Source organism: Prionailurus viverrinus, chromosome A2 (assembly GCF_022837055.1).
Source record: "Prionailurus viverrinus isolate Anna chromosome A2, UM_Priviv_1.0, whole genome shotgun sequence".
NCBI lineage: Eukaryota > Metazoa > Chordata > Mammalia > Carnivora > Felidae > Prionailurus > Prionailurus viverrinus.
Genome location: NC_062562.1, coordinates 149820358 through 149844391, shown reverse-complemented (window position 1 = coordinate 149844391; position 24034 = coordinate 149820358). Strand labels below are relative to the sequence as shown.

Here is a 24034-nt window from a genome sequence, read left to right as displayed (position 1 = left end):
GAATACGGTTAGTAAGTCAAGTGCAGGCTAATGGAGAGAGAAAAAGTTCAGAGAATTTTGGGAAGGAACTGGGCTCCCCAAAATTATAAGCAGTAAATACTGGGTACCTGTAGGCCCCCTAGGCCTCTGCTTCCCAGAACTGATTTCTAAAAACCATCCAATAGAAGGTTAATAAAAAACTACCACGTTATTATGAGGACAGGTTCACTGAAAAGCAGCGGTACCACTGAATTCTCAACTGTAACCCCAAGATGGATTTATGTTCCTAAGGACTACTGTATTTTTCACATGAAAAGAACTTTTTTCATGCCCCCTCTTTTTTTATGGAGTTTGAAAGATCTGCTCCTAAGCCTTCCCTGGATCCCCAAGAAGTGATAGTGCCACAGGCCCTGACGCCAGCCAAGTCTTCCTTGGTTTTGTCACCATGTTCCTTTGTCTCCTCTCCAGTTTTCACCTACTTGTCAACATTTTACAAATAAACATAAATTCAGCTAATGAATCTGTAGTTAGCAGCCAAGTGGACCGTACTCTCAAATGCTAAACATGAAATACTTCATCATATTAAAGAAAATGAATTTCAAAAAGCATGGACACTCTCCAACATGGATGGTTAGATGCCATAGAACACTGAAGGCAAATTCTGTGGTTCAGGACTCAACCTAGTAAAGACCACATACAGTCAACAAAATAAAGACACCTTCTTACACAAAGGAAGTATCAGGTATATTTTAAAAGCTATGAATAATAATAGGTACTCTACTATTAATTTTAATTGAAATTATTTCCTCGCTAGATGTAACTTTGTTCCTTTCCTACAGTTTTGCTGTGCTCAAGAAAATATGTATATTAACAGGTATGTGTTTGTATACGTCTACCCAAACGTGTCTACTACTCCATTCACTTTTAATGATCACTGTCTCTATTAAGTCCTGCCCCCCTGAATCTTGCCATGATGGCTCATGTCTAATAGGACTTAAACCAGGAAAGAAAGGTTAGGGTAAGCCCCTCCACCATGCTCAAGGTATTTGCATAAGCAATCAATACGCCAAAGCACCTGACATTGTCTATTCCTTCCTCACAGATGCCTTGAAATGGAAAGTGAATTGACTCATACCCTTCACCGCCTTTTACCTTGGGTGAAGACGCATACATGCAAAACCTCTAGCCTTTCTCTGTCCCTGCTTTTAACTTTAACTTTTTTTTTTATTATCAAAACCCCTAGCTCCTTCCATTTATACCCAAATAGAGTGACTTAGAAATCCTATGACCAACTTTCTTGGATTAATCAAAAGTATACAGAGTAAACTGACCTGCACTTTAACTTCTCTTTAGGAAATCTGTTATTTGAGGAGGGGCAAATGTACCTCCGCTTAAAGAATATTTTTATTTAGCGGATGGAAAAAGAAAATGCCAGGTGCTCAAATCATCTGCCTCTTTTCTAGGCTATGGCATCACACCACTTCCATGTTTTAACTGCCACTTCGTGGCAGCGTAGCACATATGGAGAGTGTGAGCCCTGGAATCTGATGGTAGCTCTCGCCCCACGGTACACCTGCAGGCTATGTGACCTTGGGCACATTACTCAATGGTTCTGGATGCCATTTTCCATATATATTCCTACACTTCCTAGAGGATTAAATGATGCATGCATGTGGTTGGCACGTTTTACTCTCCCAATAAATGTTCGTGCAGACGTTGCGATGTTTCTCGCTCCAATTACAAAGGAGGCTCCAGGCTGCTATTCCTGATTGTCCCTGCTTATTTCATTTGCAAAGACTGAATAATTCTCCAAATTGAAAAATGATGACCTAGATATGCATCTGAATCTCCAGATAAAAGGGGTATTTTAAACATGATTTCTCTAATTGTCTTTTTGTTCTGAATAATCATCCCTCATAAGCAATGATGCCACATGAAAAATGAACATGGACATATACCTCATCAAAAGGTAACATAATAGGTATCAGAATCAGAAAGATACAGGTTTGAATCCCTGCTCCACAAATCATTAATGAGTTATTTGATCTTCCTAATGCTCAGTGCCCCATGCACCATCTATAAAATGGGATAACACTTATATCATCAAATGAAGTAATATGAGCAAAGCACCTGGCACACAATAAAGACTCAAATGTAAGCTCCTTCCCAGATAAGCGTAATGAATTTAAATTAAACCCCTTCCCCAGCAAAGTTGCTTTTTATCCCCAAGGGAGCAGGGATGTCCGGATGGTAGGGATTTATTTGTGGAAATCTGTTCTTAATATTGTTCTAGTTACATAAACAAGTGATATGCACTAATTACACTGGGGTTTTATTTTTCGAAATAAAAGGCGCACCATACACCATAAACATAATAAAAAGCGAAATAAGAAGGAGAAGAGGCTAACAAGGGAACAGCTGGTATAAACTGTGCACATCATTCAAAGAGGCAATGGGGCCAATAGAATTTTTCAATAAAAGCAAAGAGAACACTAGGTGGTAACGAAATGGATACTTTAGATCTTGGGAAGCAAAACATATTCACTCCTCTTTGGGATGCCAGGGGAGGCTTGGATAACATCTCCTGTCTTAATGAGCTATCTTCTATTCCCAGCTGTTCAGAACAATGACAGAGTTCACTGCGGCAGAGGATCCACATACAAAAACTCCACAGTCCCTACAGCCAGAGGTGCAGGGCAAATGCTAAATCATACATCTGTTGGTGTTTGGATGTATAAATGAATAGGGATTTAAAAAAAAAAAAAAAAACACCTTGCACATCCGGGATCTTTCTTGTCCAATAACTGTCAAACCTATGTATATTTTCTAATCCCTTTTCCTTTTGTTCAGTCAAATGTGTTGGCTCAGAGCAGTTTTTATAAAAAACAATCCCCTATATTTTTTAGACTAGTTTTAGGTTTACAGAAAATTGAATAGTGCAGACAGTACCCATATACCCTCTCAATCTGAGCACATTTAAGGGTCCCAGCTCATTTAAAATATTAAATGGTCATGTAGAATTTGAATAAACCACTAATTTAAATGACCAGAGAAGGGGCGCCTGGGTGGCGCAGTCGGTTAAGCGTCCGACTTCAGCCAGGTCACGATCTCGCGGTCCGGGAGTTCGAGCCCCGCGTCAGGCTCTGGGCTGATGGCTCAGAGCCTGGAGCCTGTTTCCGATTCTGTGTCTCCCTCTCTCTCTGCCCCTCCCCCGTTCATGCTCTGTCTCTCTCTGTCCCCAAAATAAATAAACTTTGAAAAAAAAATTTTTTAAAAAAAAAAATGACCAGAGAAGAGAATTTTGAAACACTCCTCATTTATGTTTGCATAAATCAAATGATGGTAACAACAATCTGAGAACAATATCAGCCCCCCCACACACACACCCAATGTGTAGCTGATAGTTATCCAACGCAAAACTAAAGCCAAACTCAAAATCAAAATAACTGATAAAATATTTAAGTATATTTGTAACAATCAGAATTTTCACAGCCAGTTAACAATATTAACATTTACTTAAGCTACATATTTGCTGAGACTATAAGAAAACATTTCATAATGGATCAACCTCCAATCTAAAGAACTCTGAATGTTCCTGAGATCAAGGCACAGGGCCTCGTGTTCCTCAGACAGCCTCTTTGAACTATGGAACCACTCCCTTGTGTTTTAATAAGATGAGACGGTCTGCTGGGCCTACTGGATCATACTGGGTCATGCAGACACATGAAGCAAGCCATCAGGTAAGTCATCACTACCAGCAGGAGATAACTAGGTGGATAAGATAGCAGAGAGGTTCTCGAAGTGTGGTACCTAACTTGTTAGAGATGCAAATTCTTGGGTCCTGCTCCTGACCTAATAATGAATCAGAAGTCGAGGGGGAGTGGATGGTACCCAGAAGTCTGTGTTTTAACAAGCCCTCCAGATGATTCGGATGCAAATAAAGTTCAAAGAGTGACTAGTATATTCGAGGATGTCTGACCATGAAAAATAAGTGAAGATGAACAGTAAACATGTCCCCTAACCCCCCCCCTTTTTTTGTTGTTAAAAATAGAAAGAATTTTGATTATTTTTAGAACAATGTTGCATTTCATTTGGGAATTTTGAGGACTATTTCCTAGGGCTTCCTACAGTGGTTTAATGAATAGAATACTTTCAACTGCTGCCATTTTTCTTAAATGGGTGCAATTCACATTTTTCATTGCCCTCACAAAATGAACTGAAACGTTTTGTTTCATTCATATACAATTTTTCCCTTCTATATAATCGGAAAGTAATTCTAACCAGGGTTTTTTTCCTTTAGTTTTACAGTGACTTTCCAGCTTTCCCGAACTACACTCTACCACACTGCCCACATCTCATTCCTTTGACTACAGCTCAGGGTATAACACAACAGACATATCATAGGAATACCTTAGGTTCAGAAATCAGGCAAAGGTCTCTGTTTGTATGTTCAAGCCCTTAACCAACATAAAAGGCCCAACTATTGCATGACTTAAATATAAATACAAATATATATATATATATAATATATACATTTTTAATATATAAAATCATATTTATGTATATATACATATATATAAAATATATATTATATGTGTGTATATATAGATATATGTGTGTGTGTATATATGTGTGTGTGTGTATATATGTGTGTATATATATATATGTGTATATATATATATACATATATATATATAATCAACTACAGCTTGATGCAAGAGAAATCCAACTAATGGGAGTAGCATTATGGTTAGTGTCCCCACAACACTGCTCCCTTTTCTACTGTCCTCTAAATCGATTTCCCATTAAGTCTCTAGCAAAATTAGTTATATTCATACTGCTAATCCTCTCTGATGTGCGCAGAGAAGTGAAATGCTTTGCAAAAAGAAGTGAATCAATTTGTAAAACTAGATAGTCATGATGTATTTTTGTTTGCTACAGGAAGCTTTATCCTGGTAAACTTCTAAGAAACAGAATAGAAGATCAATGGGAAAACTTTTATAGAATCTTAGATCATGTATTAAAAAAAAAAATTCTCCTCAAATCAATTTGATCTTTCTTCTTAGACCAGTGAATAACTGGTTGACTTCAAATTACTGATCCTATATCACAAATTCCTAACCGGACATCAACTTGGATAGGGGAGGAGTGGTCAACATTTATAAATGGGATTAACTTATTTCAGCAAATTGGAAAGAAAAAGGTCGGGTATTTCTGTCAAACTGATTTATGCTTTGGTCTACACCATCCCAAGGAAATAAGAATTTCTCAACAGCTTGGGGAACAATTTTGTATTGGTCTCTCAAGTGAAGAAAGAGCCAATTACTGGGGAAAGGAAAATAATGCACCAAACATACGTCTCTTCTGGCAGAAGAGGCCAAAGACGGTGAAGCCTTAGCAGTATTGCAGGACTCATCTGCTAATGTTTAAGGAAGTCTGTCCTTCAGGAACAAAAGGCAAGTAACTGTCTCACTCTCTCATTCCTCAGCTCAGGGAAAATACTGATAGGAAAGCAGGAATCCCTTTAGGAAAGGGCCTCTTAATCTGTGATCCATGGATAGAATTCAAGGAGTACATGACCTTGAACGGAAAAAAAAAAACCCTTATCTTTATTTTACTAACTGCTAACTGAAATTGGGCATTCCCTTCAGTTTTGGTCACAGGCAACAACTACAACAGTATTAACATACCTGCAACTTTGTCACCAATAGAAATCAACAATATTTTCATATCCTTACAGTTGTTCCACGTATCTCAAAATTACGCTCACAACGGCTTCAAAAATATCAAACTTTTTTTGTCATCAAACTCGCCACTAGATCTTGTTATTTATTATAACTGCATTTTGACACAGTCGGTCCCTTTTGTGTTCCTGTGCATTTTTAATCCATTTAACAGTATTGTGACGAGTCAAAAGTGATCATGATTGAAAAACTGTTAAGAACCCTACTTTAGAAAGAAGAAAGTAGTATGGGGAAAAGGAAATACTCCCAAACAGTCCCAGACACTCATCATAAACCCTACCACAAAGAATTTTCTAAGAAAAACATATACCCATTGTTCTCTTCCGAAATCCACAAACATGTCAGGAAGCAACACCAGCTCACTATTCTCACCTGGAAACTACAACAAAACCTTTGGAAGTTTCAGATGGATTATTTGGTCTGAATAGGAATAATTTCTAGCAATCCATATGACCTTGGAAATACTACCCAAACAGCAGTGGCTATTCTGGGAAAAGGAAAAGGCCACTCAGAGGTAACTCGGCAAACATATCGTCAGGAGCCACATTTTCCACAGTCCAAAATACCACCCTAGGTACCGCTGAAAGGACACTATGAGGCACTCCAAGAACCAAAGGGCTTACAGTATGAAAGTAGTAACTAGCAAATAACCTGTGGTGGGCATTTCAAATGGCTAAATGTTTCACTTACAAGATGGAATAGGTCAAAAGCTCTCTGTATAGAAAAGATTTCAAATGCCCTGACAACAGAATAGCTTTGCGAAATTCCACACAGGAGATGAAAACAGTCACAGACTAACATCTTCGTAATTATCAGCTATGTTTTGATAGGCCAATCTCTGTACATAGTGGCTACTCCTGAAATAAAGGTTTGTAAGTCCGATAACCTTCAATGTGCTAAGAATGAGTGCATTACTGAAAGGACTCTTATAGTAAGATTTGAGTTGTCTGGGACCATGCTTTGAAAAAAACATGTCAGTAAACTATGATATCAACATTACAAGGATCTACCCAAACTAATTCATAGGAAACTATTAACCATAAATATATACAAATCCTTACAGAAATAAATATGCAGTGTCTGCTTTAACAGAGATATGCACTAGCTATCTCATCATCTGACTTCTATGCTATGACATTCCAAACTTCAAACTTTTCTTTCTGGCGTGATCTTTTATTCTAAGCTCACCCCAAAGTGGGGGTAGTCTCAAGCAATCAGTACATAAGAAGCTGTGGCATATGACAGTTGTTAGCTGGAATTGTACCTAGGGGTAAATAACAATTATCACTATGATGCAACTCTAAATGGATTTCTTCATGACATCAGCAAAAACAAACACCAAGTGGAGAGCAAGACACTAGTGGCAAAACATTACTTGATTTGGTGAAGGGAAATGTTGCAGAGGCCCATCACACAAGATGGTTTCTGAAAAGAGTTCAAAACACACAAGTTGGCCATGGCTTTCAGACAGGCTTCAATTTCCTTATCATCCCTACAATGAAACAACTTAAAGTCATGTGTATGCAAGGATCTCACAAAGGGGTATTTCTGAGACAGAGCCTGTGCATTTAAAATTCTCTGCAGCTGAAAAGAAACACTTTTTTCTTCTCTGAACAAAGAATTTTCTATTTTCTACACAACTATGCTATAAGCCATCCCAATTCTTTAAAAATCTGAACACACAATTATAATCCAGTTGAAAACAAAGACAGTGCCACTGTAATTGTGCCCAATGAGCCCAAAATATTAAACTTTTATTTTCAAGTATGGCTTTCATCACTCCCTTCTCTAATGTGGTATATATGATAATATATTATTTGTTATTCAGAAGAGGAAGAGTTCCATACAAAATGAATGACTTCAGTTGCCTTATAAATAAAACATGGATAAATGTCTTGGCAAAATAAATTAAAGGAGCATTTGTATTTGATCACTTCATCATATTACTGTCTTTATCTACAAGCAGAAGAAGCTGTTGTTGCCTATTTCCTGAAATTCATTATGTGTAAAGTCCATAATGGAGAAAAATCGCTACTAAGTTATGGCTGAAACTCAAACAAATCACACATATTATGTACCTTGGAGAGATTCAAAAACACATTAATGGCACAAAACTCAGGAAAGATAATGGCGGCCCACACCTGTAGTTTGGGGGTTTGTGTGTTTGTTTTGGAAGGGCTTTTGCTAGCTTGACAATTTTTTTAAAAATTAACACATTACTGAAGGTTGGTATTAAACTCATTTGGCACTTCTTAAAATTTACTAAAATGGCTGAAAAGGGCAAATATTAGTCTTCATGAATACCTTTGCTGATTCTGATTTAACGACTAGAAGTCATAAGATAAACTACTTACGTCCATTTTTTTAAAAAGCTGAACCCATACCATTATTATCATATTGTTTTAGTTGCAAATACATATGAAACAGAACTGGAATAAATCATAAATAATAAATAGTATATATTACTCTGGAGGCATAATTCTAGGTTATCTTTCATTCAACACCCCCATTATTGTTTAAAATGCATTAAGAGCAGTAAAAATTTCAAAAACTATGGAAATAAGGAGCACTCATTGTTTAAAAGAAAGCATTTTTAGACAGAAATGGCTAAAACTATTTTCAGTGAGAAAATCATTGGAGGAAAAAAAAAAACAACTTTTTTCTCACAGGCTATGGCAGGGTGATTTACAAACCTAACACCTTAATTACAGCCATCATTTAAGATTAGGTAAAATGAAAATCATCCAATTTCTAAGGATTTCAAGTTTTCAACTAGTGTTTCCCATAGCATAAACAGTTCTAAAAGAAGAATATTAAAGTAAGTATATTCAATGCAATAAAACTTAAAGCCTGGTTCATACAAATGTCACTCTGCAAATTTATAAACACCGTCATTTCCACTAGCCAATATTAAATTGGCTCAGTTTACCATCCAAATCATGTCGTTTGCACATAATAGCCCTGAAGGGTCAACATTCCACATAGCATCCTTTTATTTATTTTATACATCACCAAGAGCAGTCATCCTGTGTTTGGAGCTCACTTCCAAATCGTACTGGGATTCTCTGTAACACACACCTGGTTGATTCTTATGACCAAGTGGGGAAAGGCATAAATGAAACTCAGAATCTTTACTTTCTTGCTGAGCTTGTTGTGGGGAGGAAAAGAGGGCACAAGATAGGAAAAGCAGAAGGTGGGAGAAAGAGAGAAAATGATAAGGAAAGGAGAGAACTGAAATCAGGACGAGAGGCATGAAGGTAAGGCTTTCAGGAACTGAAAGAGAGAAGAATTATCAAGGACAGCAAAGAGATCTCCCATTATTTATATAAAGTAATAATTTATAGTATGACTCTAACAGCCATTCCATTTTTTGTTGGAATATATATTTTATCTTTTAAAATATTTTACATCAAAAGTCTACATTTGTACAATAATTGAACTGAGCACCTTTCTGCCCTTTACTCAAATCGGTATCATCAACTGCAATGCACTTATAAGCATTTCACACCTCAGTAAAGCAAGGGCCTTAAAATCCTATTTCTTCATACTCAGACATTACTGGGTTCCTTCCAGGGGCTAGATTTTGTGCTTATCTCTAAAAATGTAAAAATGAATACAGGACCCCGTCGAATGAGACACAGAGAAAAACGGCAATTAAGAAACCAATGGATGGGCATTGGCCCACCTGGGTGGTTCAGTCAGTTAAGCATCTGACTCTTGATTTTGGCTCGGGTCATGATCCCATGGTTCGTGGGTTTGAGCCTCACGTTGGGCCTTGCAATGACACTGCAGAGCCTGCTTGGAATCCTCTTTCCGTCTCTCTCTGGCCCTCCCCCGCCATCTCAAAACAAATAAATAAACTTAAAAAAAAATGCAGTCAGTACATTAAAGAGACACGTACAGGATATACGGTACATCCAAAAGAGGCGTACGAAAAAAGCAGAAACACACCCATAAATAGAACAAACTGGTAGGTTTGCCAGATGGGAGGCGGGGGTGGAGATAGATCAAATGGCTGAAGGGGAATGGGAGGCACAGGTTTCCAGTTATGGAATGAAGAAGTCATGGGATAAAAGGTACAGCATAGGGAAAAGAGTCAATGGTATTTTAATAGCATTTCATGATGACAGATGGTAGTTACACTTGTGGTGAGCATAGCATAATGCACAGAGTTTTCAAATCACAATGTAATACACCCAAAATTAATGTAACGTTATTTGTCAACCATACCTCAATTAAAAAAACAAAGGCTTGTATCTGATAAGAACATAAGCCTTTCTGCCACTATTTGTTGCGGTATTATTCAATTTATTTTTTTAGCTTTTAGTGTTATTAAACATTAAAAATTTTTTATTTAAAAAATTTATTTTCAATGTTATGATTTGATGATAAAAAGGTTTTACATTTTTATGGAGCAATATTAAACTATCTTTTTCTTTATTCTTTTAAGTCTCTGCATATCCCAACACCTAATACTTACTTTTACCTTCTAATTTTTTTTGTTTTCTTACATTTAGTCTTTCAACCATCTGTAATTAGTTTTGTCAGATATTTTACAAATTAAATTTTTTTCCAAATTGTTCTAATACTGATCATTGACCACATATCCATTCTACATTGAATTATCATATGCAGTAAGTTCTTAAAGAAAATAACATGCCTACTCATTCCCATTGGTCTAGAGGTCTGTTTTACAGTAAGAATTAGACCTGAAAACTGCTTCCTAATGCCACAGGTTGGCAGACCTGATTTCCTATAAATGCTCAACCTCTATAAACTATTCATTCATAATTCTCACTTGGAGACTAGTTAGGTTGTAGTCAACTTCTGTCCAATTTTTTGTCCATTTTGTATGAAGAAGTCTATGTGGATTCCTCTCTGGCTCAGCTTTTCTACTTTCTGATTATTTTTTCTATCTACTTTCTGATTATTTTTTTTAGAAACTTCTCTCATAGTTTCAAAGGTAAACACATACCTGTTTTTATGTATTTTATTTACATGTTTGTACTGAATGTGTAATTTTCATTTATAACATATTTCTTATTAAAACATTTGTTATATATATATATATTTTTTTAATGTTTATTTATTTTTGAGAAATGCAATCAGGGGAGGGGCAGGGAGAGGGGGACAGAGGATCTGGAGACTCCAAGCTGACAGTAGCAAGCCCCACCTGGGGCTGGAGATTATGACCCGAAGCCGAAGTCAGACACTCAACCAACTGAGCCACCCAGGCTCCACACTCTCATAAAACATTTAAATTAATACCTAATGCTTCCTAAAATTTTGGTGAAATATTCACTTAAGTATAATTTCTTTATTGTGAAGCATCTGGGTATTTGTCACTATTTCACTGCTGCAGTGAATATATATATTTTTTTAATAAAAGAATACATGACATAAAATTTGCCACTTAGCCATTTATTTTATTTATTTTATTTTTATTTTTTATTTAAATCCAAGTGAGTTAACATACAGTTCAACAATGATTTCAGGAATAGAATTCAGTGATTCATCACTTACATGTAACACCCAGTGCTCCTCCCAACAACTGCCGTCCTTAATGCCCATCGCCCATTTAGCCCATCCGCCAACCCAGCACCCCTCCAGCAACCCTCAGTTTGTTCTGTGTACTTAAGAGGCTCTTATGGTTTGCCTCCCTCTCTGTTTTTATCTTATTTTTGCTTCTCTTCCCATATGTCCATCTGTTTTGTTTCTTAAATTCCACATATGGCCATTTAACCATTTTTAAGTACATTCACAATGTCACGTCAGTGGGTGGAACACCTGTAACTGTGAGAAGCTCTCATTTAGTCACTCTTGTCCAATATCAGTCTCTTCATGGTTATAGTATATCTCATATTCCTTAGTTCATGAGGACATGTAATTAGACATATGCACTTGGGGTAGAAAGAACAGATTTAGGTGGATATGTGTCTAAATTGCAGTCAGTGATTGAGCCACATTATAAATAGACAGGTTCACAAGGTAGGAGAACAAAGGGTAAACAACTTACCTTGAAGACAATGACCTGAAACAAAAATACCTTAAATGATTATTTTCTGTGAATGGTTCAAATTCTATGACAAAATGAACAGGTAGTTTGGCAGTAAAAACTGTTACCTTATCTTCCAACCTTCTGACTTCTAGGTATATATGTAAGCAAAATAAAGTTTACGTGCACACAAAATCTTACACAGGAATGTTCAACGCAGCCTTATTCATAGTAGCCAAAAAGTGGAAATAACCTCAAAAGTGAAAATAACCCAAATTTCCCACCAACTAGTGAATGGATAAATAAAACGACCATACAATGGAAAATTATTCGGCAAAGGAAAGCCATGAAGGATTGATGCATGCTAAAATATGCATGAATCCTGAAAACATAAGTGGAAAAAAAAAGTCACAAAATATCACACACTGTATAATTCCATTTATATGAAATGTCCAGAAAAGAAAAATCTACAGAGAAATAAAGTAGATTACTGACTGCCAAGGTCTGGGGAAAACAAAAGAGTATTAAAGGGTACAGGACTTGTTTTGGAGATGATGAAAATGTTCTAATATTGATTGTGATGATGTTTATACAACTCTGCATATCCTAAAAACCACCATACTGTATACTTTAAATGGGTGAATTGTACTTCAATAAAGCCATATTTTTTTAATTTAACTTATTTATTTTGAGACAAAGAGAGAAAGAGAAAGAGGTTGGTAGGGGCAGAGAGAGGAGAGAGAGAATCCAAAGCAGGCTCTGCACTGACAGCACAGAACCTGATGTGGGGCTCGAACTCACCAATCATGAGATCATGACCTGAGCCGAAATCAAGACTCAGATGCTTAAACAATTGAGCCACTCAGGCACCCCTCAATCAAGCTATATTTTAAAAAAGGGGAAAAAAAGCTCCCCCAAACCTTCTGGTGTTCATACAGTTGCAGAAACTGCCATGTGACCTACACTAGAGATTGTATTTTCAACACTGATGCATCGAATTCCTTCCAGTATTTTAATTTTCAAATGTTTATTATTTTCATTTTTATTTTTTTAAATTTACATCCAAGTTAGTTGGCATACAGCGCAACAATGATTTCAGGAGTAGATTCCTTAATGCCCCTTACCCATTTAGCCCATCCCCCCTCCCACAACCCCTCCAGCAACCCTGTTTGTTCTCTACATTTAAGACTCTCTTATGTTTTGTCCCACTCCCTGTTTTTGTTATTTTCGCTTCCCTTCCCTATGTCCATCTGTTTTGTATCTTAAATTCCTCATATGAGTGAAATCATATAATATTTGTCTTTCTCTGACTAATTTTGCTCAGCGTAATACCCTCTAGTTCCATCCACGTAGTTGCAAATGGCAAGATGTCATTCTTTTTGACTGCCGAGTAATACTCCATTATATACATATAATATACACCACATCTTCTTTATCCATTCATCATTAATGGACATGTGGGCTCTTTTCATACTTTGGCTATTGTCGATAGTACTGCTATAAACATTGGGGTGCATGTGCCCCCTTGAAACACCACACCTGTATCCCTTGGATAAATATCCAGTAGTACAATTGCTGAGTCATAGAGTAGTTCTATTTTTAAATTTTTGAGGAACCTCCATACTGTTTTCCAGAGTGGCTGCACCAGCTTGCATTGCCACCAGCAGTGCAAAAGAGATCCTCTTCTCCATATCCTCGCCAACATCTAATGTTGCCTGAGTTGTTAATGTTAGGCATTCTGACAGGTGTGAGGTGGTATCTCATTGTGATTTTGACTTGAATTTCCCTGATGATGAGTGATGTTGAGCATTTTTTCATGTGTCAGTTGGCCATCTAAATGTCTTCTTTAGAGAAGTGTCTATTCATGTCTTTTGCCCATTTCTTCACTTGATTATTTGTTTTTTTGGTGTTCAGTTTAAGTTCTTTATAGATTTTGGATACTTTATCTGATATGTCATTTGCAAATATCTTCTCCCGTTCCATTGGTTGCCTTTTAGTTTTTCTGACTGTTTCCTATGCTGTGCAGAAGCTTTTTATTTTCATGAGGTCCCAACAGGTCATTTTTGATTTTGTTTCCCTTGCCTCTGGGGACATGTTGAGTAAGAAGTTGTTGTGACACAGCTAAAAGTGGTTTTTGCCTGCTTTCTCCTCTACGATTTTGATGACTTCCTGTCTTACATTTAGGTCTTTCATCCATTTTGTGTATGGTGTAAGAAAATGGTCCAGGTTCATTCTTCTGCATGCTGCTGTCCAGTTTCCCAGCACCATTTGCTGAGGAGACTGTCTTTATTCCATTGGATATTCTTTCCTGTTTTGTCAAAGATTAGTTGGCCATACGTTTGTGGGCCCATTTCTGGGTTCTCTATTCTGTTCCATTGATCTGAGTGTCTGTTTTTGTGCCAGTACCATACTGTCTTGATGATTACAGCTTTGTAACACATCTTGAAGTCTGGGATTGTGATGCCTCCAGCTTTGGTTTCTTTGGCTATTTGGGGTCTTTTCTGGTTCCATACAAACTTTAGGATTGTTTGTTCTAGCTCTGTGAAGAATGCTGGTGTTATTTTGATAGGGATTGCTCCAGTATTTTAAAAGTACTGGCACTGAGCAATGATTCAACTCAAAGATGTGTTGATGAGATGTCAATTAAGATCAAAGACAATTTTTCTATTTAGATTGATGAAACCACCGTTATTGACAATAAGGCTCTTCAATGGCCTGTTTTCATTACCTTGATAATAATTACAAATTGTAAGAAGACATGCTGTTGGTAAGTTCTTTAAGAAAGTGGCTGTACTGGAACTTTTATTTTTGCTACTGTAAAAAAAATGGATTGGTGACAAACAAATCCATTGGGAACTCCTGTGTCCCTACCAACCTCCAAGGTCATTAGGTGAAAAGACTTATAGCCCACCTAAAGGAAGTATGCAATACTTGCAATTCTTGCAATACAGTGTACTGTGCATCAGTATTAAGTTAATTAATATTAAGTTAATATTAAGTTACTAATTAAAACCAACAATAGTATAAAGTCATACCACAAGAAAATGACAAGTAGAGGAGCCTGGCTGGCTCAGTTGGTGGAGCATGCAACTCTTGATCTCAGAGTTGTTAGTCTGCACACTGAATGCAGAGCTTACTTAAAAATAAATCTTAAAAAAAATGAGCAACTAGTAATCAAAATCAATTACATTGTAGAGACATGTACAAGAAAAACAACATGCTCTAAAAATTTCTTTTGACATTAGTAAGAACTAGAGTTAATACTTGGTTTCAATCTGAACCTCTGATTAATAATACATAATAAACTGGCAGTGGTAACAAACATTCAAATATCCTTAGTCTAATGCATGAAAGGAAAATTTCCTTATTTGCAGAGAATTTAGTATAACAAACAAAATACGGATCAAAATAATCCATAGCTCCAATTTTTCTCATTTTAGTGCCCAGTTCCTAGTGCCCCTAAGTCTAGGCTCTGAGAGGTTCACTACTATTTAGCCAACTCAAAAATGCTAACATATTCTTAGTTACACACTTTTGTACTTTTATTTCTCTCCTTTTAACAACGTTAATGCTTCCTGTTGCCCCCATGAACAGTCTCTAAATCTAGATTACGTAGCCTCTCATCAATAATTTAGATACTGAAGAGGTTATCTGATGCTGCACAGAGCACCTCTTTGACAAATTTTCTAAAACATTCATTCCAGAGGTAGATGTATCAGAAATTACCTGGAGGAATTTCTATTTGTTATAAATATAGAGATGTCCCTGCCAGTTGAATATTAGAGCAAAATTTATCAACTTGAGTTATATAATAGTAACAAAATATTATCACTATCACTAATGCATGTAAATCACCTAGAACAATGTCTGGACATAGGACCCAACAAATGTTAGATATCACACTACATGCATTAACAAGCATGATGTAGGGCCCTGAGCCAGCCACAAATGTGCTAGAAAAATGCCACTCAATGGAACAACCAATTTTGTCCTCTGCCCAATTACCTTCCAGCAATTTGGACAGCAGACACAGCTCGCATACATTCAGCAATTTGTTGACTCCAGATAATAATCAAAAATTGAAAGTAAACAAAAAATGCCTCTTAAGGGACAAGATGGATGTTAAAAAATTCATAAGCCTTACTACTCACCTCAGGTCTATTTACTTTTACTTTACAAAGAACAATTTTGTGAATTTTGGACATTTTTATATCCAATTTGTAAGTCTAAAAGAAAGAATGAAAACAAGATTACTAGAAGAAAGTAAGCTAAAAGCAGAAAAAATGCTGGAAAATATGGAAACAAGACATAGGAAATAAGTAACAATTAAATTAAAAAGCTGAACCTAGAAAACAAAAAAGATAGGATGCTGGATGATCTAAGTCAAGGACAAAGAGACCCAACCTTTAGTACAGTCTACTCTTTAAAGTTCATAACAATGACTCTAAGTTATGAAGAAAAAGTTGCATTATGTTTACAATATTCTGTTCAAGCAGAGATAAAACAAGTAAAAACTAGTCAGAATGAAATAAAAAATGCTATAACTCAGCTGCAATCACGAATGGATGCTGCCGCGGCAAGGATGGATGAGGCAGAACAGAGAATCAGCAAGATAGAGGACAAACTTATGGAGAATAATGAAGCTGGAAAAAAGAGGGAGACTAAGGCAAAAGAGCACGATTTAAGAATTAGAGAAATCAGTGACTCATTAAAAAGGAACAACATCGGAATCATAGGGGTCCCAGAAGAGGAAGAGAGAGAAATAGGGGTAGAAGGGCTAAAGACACAGACATCAAACTCCAGGAAGCACAGAGGACTCCCCTTAGATTCAACAAAAACTGACCATCAACAAGGCATATCATAGTCAAATTCACGAAATACTCAGGCAAGGAGAGACTCATGAAAGCAGCAAGGGAAAAGAAGTCCTTAACCTACAAGGGAAGACAGATCAGGTTTGCAGCAGACCTATCCACAGAAACTTGGCAGGCCAGAAAGGAGTGGCAGGATACATTCAACGTGCTGAATCAGAAGAATATGCAGCCAAGAATTCTTTATCGAGCAAGGCTGTCATTCAAAACAGAAGGAGAGACAAAAAATTTCCCAAACAAAAATTAAAGGGGTTTGTGACCACTAAACCAGCCCTGCATGAAATTTTAAGGAGGACCATCTGAGGGGAGAAAAGATGAAAAAAAAAAAATTCACACACACACACACACACACACACACACACACACACACACACCCCAAAAGCAACAAAGATTAGAAAGGACCAGAGAACACCACCAGAAACTCCAACTCCACAAGCAACATAATGGCAATAAATTCATATGTTTCAGTACTCACTCTAAACATCAATGGACTCAATGCTCTAATCAAAAGACAGAGGGTAACAGAATGGATAAGAAAACAAGATCCATCTATATGCTGTTTACAAAAGACCCACTTTAGACCTAAAGACACCTTCAGACTGAAAGTAAGGGGATGGAAAACCATCTATCATGCTAATGGTCAACAAAAGAAAGCCGGAGTAGCCATACTTACATCAGACAATCTAGCCTTTAAAATAAAGACTGTAACAAGAGATGAAGAAGGGCATTATATCATAATTAAGGGATCTATCCACCAAGAAGACCTAACAATTGTAAACATTTATGCACCAAACACATTTGGTGCACATTTAGCACCCAATATATAAATCAATTAATCACAAACATAAAGAAACTCATTGACAGTAATACCATAATAGTAGGAGACTTCAACACCCCACTCACAACAATGGACAGATCATCTAATCAAAAAATCAACAAGGAAAAAATGGCTTTGAATGATACACTGGACCAGATGGACTTAACAGATATATTCAGAACATTTCATCCTAAAGCAGCAGAATACACACTCTTCTCCAGTGCACATGGAACATTCTCCAGAATAGACCACATACTGGGACACAAATCAGCCCTCAGCAAGTACAAGAAGATCGAGATTATACCATGCATATTTTCAGACCACCACACTATGAAACTTGAAATCAACCACAAGAAAAAAATTGGAAAGGTAACAAATACTTGGAGACAAAAGAACATCCTACTAAAGAATGAATGGGCTAACCAAGAAATTAAAGAGGAAATTAAAAAGTACATGGAAGTCAATGAAAATGATAACACCACAACCCAAAACCTCTGGGATGCAGCAAAGGCGGTCCTAAGAGGAAAGTATATAGCAATCCAGGTCACAGATACACAACCTAATCTTACACCTTAAAGAGTTGGACAAAGAACAGCAAATAAAACCCAAAACCAGCAGAAGACAGGAAATAGTAAAGATTAGAGCAGAAATTGATGCTATTGAAACCAAAACAACAGTAGAACAGATCAATGAAACCAGAAGCTGGTTCTTTGAAAGAATTAACAAAATTGATAAACCACTAGCCAGTTTGATCAAAAAGAAGAAAGAAAGGACCCAAATAAATAAAATCAAGAATGAAAGAGGAGAGATCACAACCAACACAGCAGAAATAAAAACAGTAAGAAGAGAATATTATGAACAACTATATGCCAATAAAATGGGCAATCTGGAAGAAATGGACAAATTCCTAGAAACAAATACACTACCAAAACTGAAACAGGAAGAAATAGAAAATTTGAACAGACCCATAACCAGTAAGGAAATTGAATTAGTAATCAAAAATCTGCCAAAAAACAAGAGTCCAGGGCCAGATGGCTTTCCAGGGGAATTCTACCAAACTTTTAAGGGAGACTTAACACCTATTCTCTTGAAGCTGTTCCAAAAAATAGAAATGGAGGGAAAACTTCCAAACTCATTCTATGAAGCCAGTATTACCTTGGTTCCAAAACCAGACAGAGAGCCCACTAAAAAGGAGAACTATAGACCAATTTCCCTGATGAACATGGATGCAAAAATCCTCAACAAGATATGAGCCAAGCAGACCCAACAATACATTAAAAAAATTATTCACCATGACCAAGTGGGATCTATACCTGGGATGCAAGGCTGGTTCAATATCCACAAAACAATTAACGTGATTCATCACGTCAATAAGAGAAAGGACAAGAACCATGTGATCCTCTCAATAGATGCAGAGAAAGCATTTGATAAAAGACAGCATCCTTTCTTGATAAAAACACTCAAGAAAGTAGGGATAGAAGGATCATATACCTCGAGATCATAAAAGCCATATACGAACGACCCAACGCTAATATCATCCTCAACGGGGAAAAACTGAGAGCTTTCCCCCTAAGGTCAGGAACAAGACAGGGATGTCCACTCTCGCCACTGTTATTCAACATAGTATTGGAAATCTTAGCCTCTGCAATCAGACAACACAAAGAAATAAAAGGCATCCAAATCAGTCAGGAGGAGGTCAAACTTTCATTCTTTGCAGATGACATGATACTCTATATGGAAAACCCTAAAGATTCCACCAAAAAACTGCTAGAACTGATTCATGAATTCAGCAAAGTTGCAGGATAAAATATTCTGTTCGAGACAATGAGAAACACACAGAATATCTCAGAAAGTTTTTTCTAGAAAATGGATCAAACTTTTAAAGATAAAACTAACATCAGGCATAGGGCTAAAAGTTTCAGATAACTTATCTTCAATTCTAAGTGCTTCCCAAAATAAAATATGTATTTGCACACTGCAATTTAGAACTACAAGATGGTTCTTACCCGCCAAACTCTAAGAAGCAAAACATCACAACTTGTGCATTACCAGAACGATCCTAATAGAGTCACTACAGCTTCTGCTGTGATCTGTACTGTCCTGTCCATAATGAACCGAACAAACTATCATGACAGTACTAATTAGTCATTTGCAGCCCCGTGGGTCCCATTATCACCACCCACAGTGCATTACTAAAAATCACTGTAACGGTGTGATTTGTATTTAATGTATGCTCTTAAAACAATTTTTATTGCTTGTATGCCTCCAGTGTTTAGGTTTCTTAATAAATGATCTCTTACAGGATTTCACCCTCACAGCAACTCCACGAGGAAGACTGTAACATCATCTTTTAGAGACAAGGAAATCACATCTTTTAGAGATGAGCAGTTGGTAATTTACCTGAGGTCACAGGACTTTAAGTGTAGGAGCTAAGGTTCAAAACCAGGTGTGCCAAAGCCTTGCAGAAGAATGTTCACAGCAGGCTTATTCATAACAGCCAAAAAGCACATGGAAGGAACCCAAATGAATGGATAGGCAAATGTGATATTTGCATATAATGGAAAGCTATCCATCAATAAAAAGTAATGAACTACTGATATACACAACACGAAGGAACCTCAAAATACCATACTAACTGAAAGAAGCCAGATACAAAAGATCACATAATTGTAGGATTCTATTTATGTGAAATGTCCCAAAAGGCTAATCTACAAAGACAGAACATAGATTAGTGATTGTCTGAGGCTGGGGCAGGAGCTCACTATGAACAGGCTCAAGGGATTTTATTGGGGTGACAAATAAGTCCTAAAATTGGATTGTGCTGATGTTTGAACAACTCAGTAAATTCACTAAAAATCACTGAATTATACCCTTAAAATGGGTGGATTTTGTTATTTTAATGATGCCTCAATAAAGTTGTGAAAAATCAAGCAGGTGTATCTGACTTTGAAACATGTTATTTCACAAGGAAAGAAAAAAATAAAAGGTGTGAGATGACAGGGATGAAGTTATACGTGTGGAATCATTTTTAATGAACTTACAGGTGCAGCAGTGAACATCTCACAGGTTTGGAAGGCATACCCTTCTTTAAAAAGAGAGAAAACACAATCTTCAATATCAAAGGTTTGAAGGTTTGCTTGCAAATAACAGAAGCCACATACAAACTGCTTAAATATGACAGAGGCTTATTTCTCCCTCCAATCTGAAAGTACACGGTCCTGGGCTGGAACAAGGACTCCTGTGTTCACCAGCGACTGAGGCTCCTCCCTGCTCTACCAACACTACTGCCTGGCTTCCAACTTGGAAGATGTCCTCCCAGTTGCAGTTGGCTGTTGAAATGTCAGCCATCCCACCCAAATTCCAGGCAGAGAGGGGGAGAGAACACTATAAAGGGATACCTTCCAGCTGAGTCAGGCCTGTTAAGGAATTTTCTCAAAGCCCCGTTCAACCACCTCAGGTTAGATTTCATTGGCCATGTCTAACTTCCAAGAATACTGGAAAAATTCATTTACTTAAGCTGGTAACATTACCATCTAGAATACACTCAAGAGGTAGAATGAAAAGGAAAAGAAAGGGGCCCATGAATGGACACTGCTAAGCAACCAGCACTTTCTACTGGGTTTTGTTCAAAATCGCCCAGGACCAAAAATAATCAGAAGAAAGTCTAGAACAGAAACTCAAAAAATACTACTGTACAATTAAACACCTAGGATAAAAATGGCATATGTGTATTTTAGTCTTTTCAAGAATGCCATGAAGCATACTGACTCTCGTTTTCAAATCAAAATTAGAGTCCAAAATTTCTATTAGGATAACGGTTTGAAAACTAGTCCTTCAACCTTCTCCTAAACATTCCCCCATCTCCAGTCTGTAACTGATGCATAAAACCCAAATGAAGGAGACTTGTACAAACAAAACACCCAATTATAGAGCCTGGCAATTGTTAACTGGTTACTATAGCTACAGGTTTTATGTCATTTGATGGGAATGTCTCTTTTCAAATTGCTCTAGGCCCAGGGGAAAAGGTATATAAGGTTGATGATCTCTTAATGCACATGCATAATTCTATTAGATTTGATCTCCAGGGGAAATAAGATGATTCCTAAGTGCTATCGTGTAAAAGAGGCAACAAAATCAGCTGGTCAGAGACAACAGGGCTATCCTGACTCGCAGCCCCATTTTTCATTTTACTCCAAGGTTGAGAGTCGAGTTTTCAAAATGTACTCCTTAGACAAGCAGCATGAAGGGCCACGTAAAATTAAGTCCGAAATGCAAATTCTCAGACCCCACCCCAAACCTACTAAATGTGAAACTCAGGAAACAGAGTCCAGCAGTCTGTGTTTTAACAAACCCTGCAGGTATTCTCATGTGCCTTCACATTGGAAAATACTGTCTCAGGATACACATCGTGTTTCACATCTTCCATGGAAAATGACCCAGTTTTCACGGACAAATGAGAAATATCATTACAAATTCAACTAAGTGCCTTTCTGGTCATAGATTAAAATAACTATGTATTTGTTGATTTTTTATTTTAAGAGAAGAGGACTTATAATGCCTTAGTTTATTATTTATACCTCAGCACTAGCTGCTGGTGATGGCAAAAAAAGTCAGTCAACTAGTCATGCTAAAATTCTTCCAGCCCTACTCAGCTCTGGTCCTCGGCCAGGAGGTAATTCTTCAAGGAGGTATACAACACAAGGAATAGAGGAATAGAACACAAAGCTGATTACCAAGCCTTCTAAAGGAAAATACCACATGTTGGACCACGTATTGCTACACAAGATAACTATGCCCTATTTGCATGGCAAATGTGTTTTATCTCAAGAACACATCTCAATAGACTGAGATGCTAACTTATGGTTCTGCTGTGGTATGACCTATGGCAAGTTACTAAACATCTGGTCTTCCTTTCGAAAAATTACAGAGGATGCCTATTCATTCACAATCAATCCATAAGCCACACTATGATGACCACGGTCTATACAACAGACTAATTTTTAGAAGAAAAACTAGAGTCAAATTGCTACTTAGTTACTAATGATTTGAAATATTAATTAAAAGACTTAATCAAATTTTGGAATTTTAGGTTAATAGGAAAATTTTTTAGATTGCTAAGTAAGATTAGTTGACCATATAAGCATGAATTAATTTCTAGGTTCTCTATTCTGTTCCATAGATCTACGTGTCTGTTTTTGTGCCAGCACCATACTGTTTTGATTCCTACAGCTTTGCAGTATATCTTGAATTCTGGAAATATGATGCCTCCAGCTTTGTTCTTCTTTCTCAAGACTATGGTTATCCAGGGTCTTTTGCGATTCCACACATATTTTAGTATTGTTTATTTTAGTTCTGTGAAAAATGCTGTTGGTATTTTGATGGGAATTGTACTTAATCTATAGATTGCTCTGGATAGTACAGACATTTTAACAATATTAATTTTCCTAATCTATGAGCATGGAATAGCTTTCCATTTTGTTGTGTCATCTTCAGTTTCTTAACATTTTATAGTTTTCGGAGTACAGGTCTCTCATCTCCTTCGTTTATTCCTACATATTTTATTCTTTTTGGTACAATTATCAATGAAATTGTTTTCTTAATTTCTCTTTCTGCTACTTCATTATCGAAGGAGGCAAGAATATATAATGCAGAAAAGACTGTCTCTTCCATAAAGTTTGCTGGGAAAACTGGATAGCTACGTGAAAAAAGAATAAAACCAGACGACTTTCTAACACCATACAGAAAAATAAACTCAAAATGGATTAAACACCTAAATGTGAAACCTGAAATAAAAATCCTAGAAGAGAACATGAGCAGTAATTTCTCTGACATTGGCTATAGCAACATTTCTCTAGATATGTCTCTTAAGAGAAGTAAAAGCAAAAATAAACTATTGGGACTATATCTAAATGAAAAGCTTCTGTACAGTGAGGAAACCATCATGAAAACAAAACGGCAACTTGCCCAATAGGAGAAAATATTTGCAAATGATATGTCCAATAAGGGATTAATATCCAAAACATAAAGAACTTTTACAACTCAAGACCAAAAAAAAATCAAATAATCAGATTAAAAAGTGGGCCGTGGACCTGAATAGACCTTAATTTTTCTTTTTTTTTATGTCACGAAACAACATTGGTAAGAACTATTAGACACTCCAGGAAAACTACCAAAGGAAAACTGCATTATCTACTTACTTGAGAATCTTTTTTAAACATCTAGCCATCCATCTGAAAGAAATCCTACCACCAAAAGCACTGCTAGTTTAATAGCTCTAAAGTTATTTTTACACAAACATTATTTCCCCTCAAAATTAAATCTGATCTAAGGGTCAGACTAGGGAGGGAAAAAAAACACAATACATTCACCTCAAGAACACATAAAAAATATCTAAAAATCATTAAAAAGACTAGCAAAAATAGACAACTCAATAAAAAGTAGCAAAGGGGTTAAAGATTCAATACTTTTAGACTCGGGGCGCCTGGGTGGCGCAGTCGGTTAAGCGTCCGACTTCAGCCAGGTCACGATCTCGCGGTCCGTGAGTTCGAGCCCTGCGTCAGGCTCTGGGCTGATGGCTCAGAGCCTGGAGCCTGTTTCCAATTCTGTGTCCCCCTCTCTCTCTGCCCCTCCC

General features: G+C 36.8%; 1 protein-coding gene across 3 annotated transcripts in view; it reads right to left on the bottom strand.

The window, feature by feature from the left end:
- The window catches only part of EXOC4 (exocyst complex component 4), a 754902-nt gene that overhangs the window by 502997 nt on the left and 227871 nt on the right, over window positions 1-24034 (bottom strand). The window lies entirely within an intron of this gene.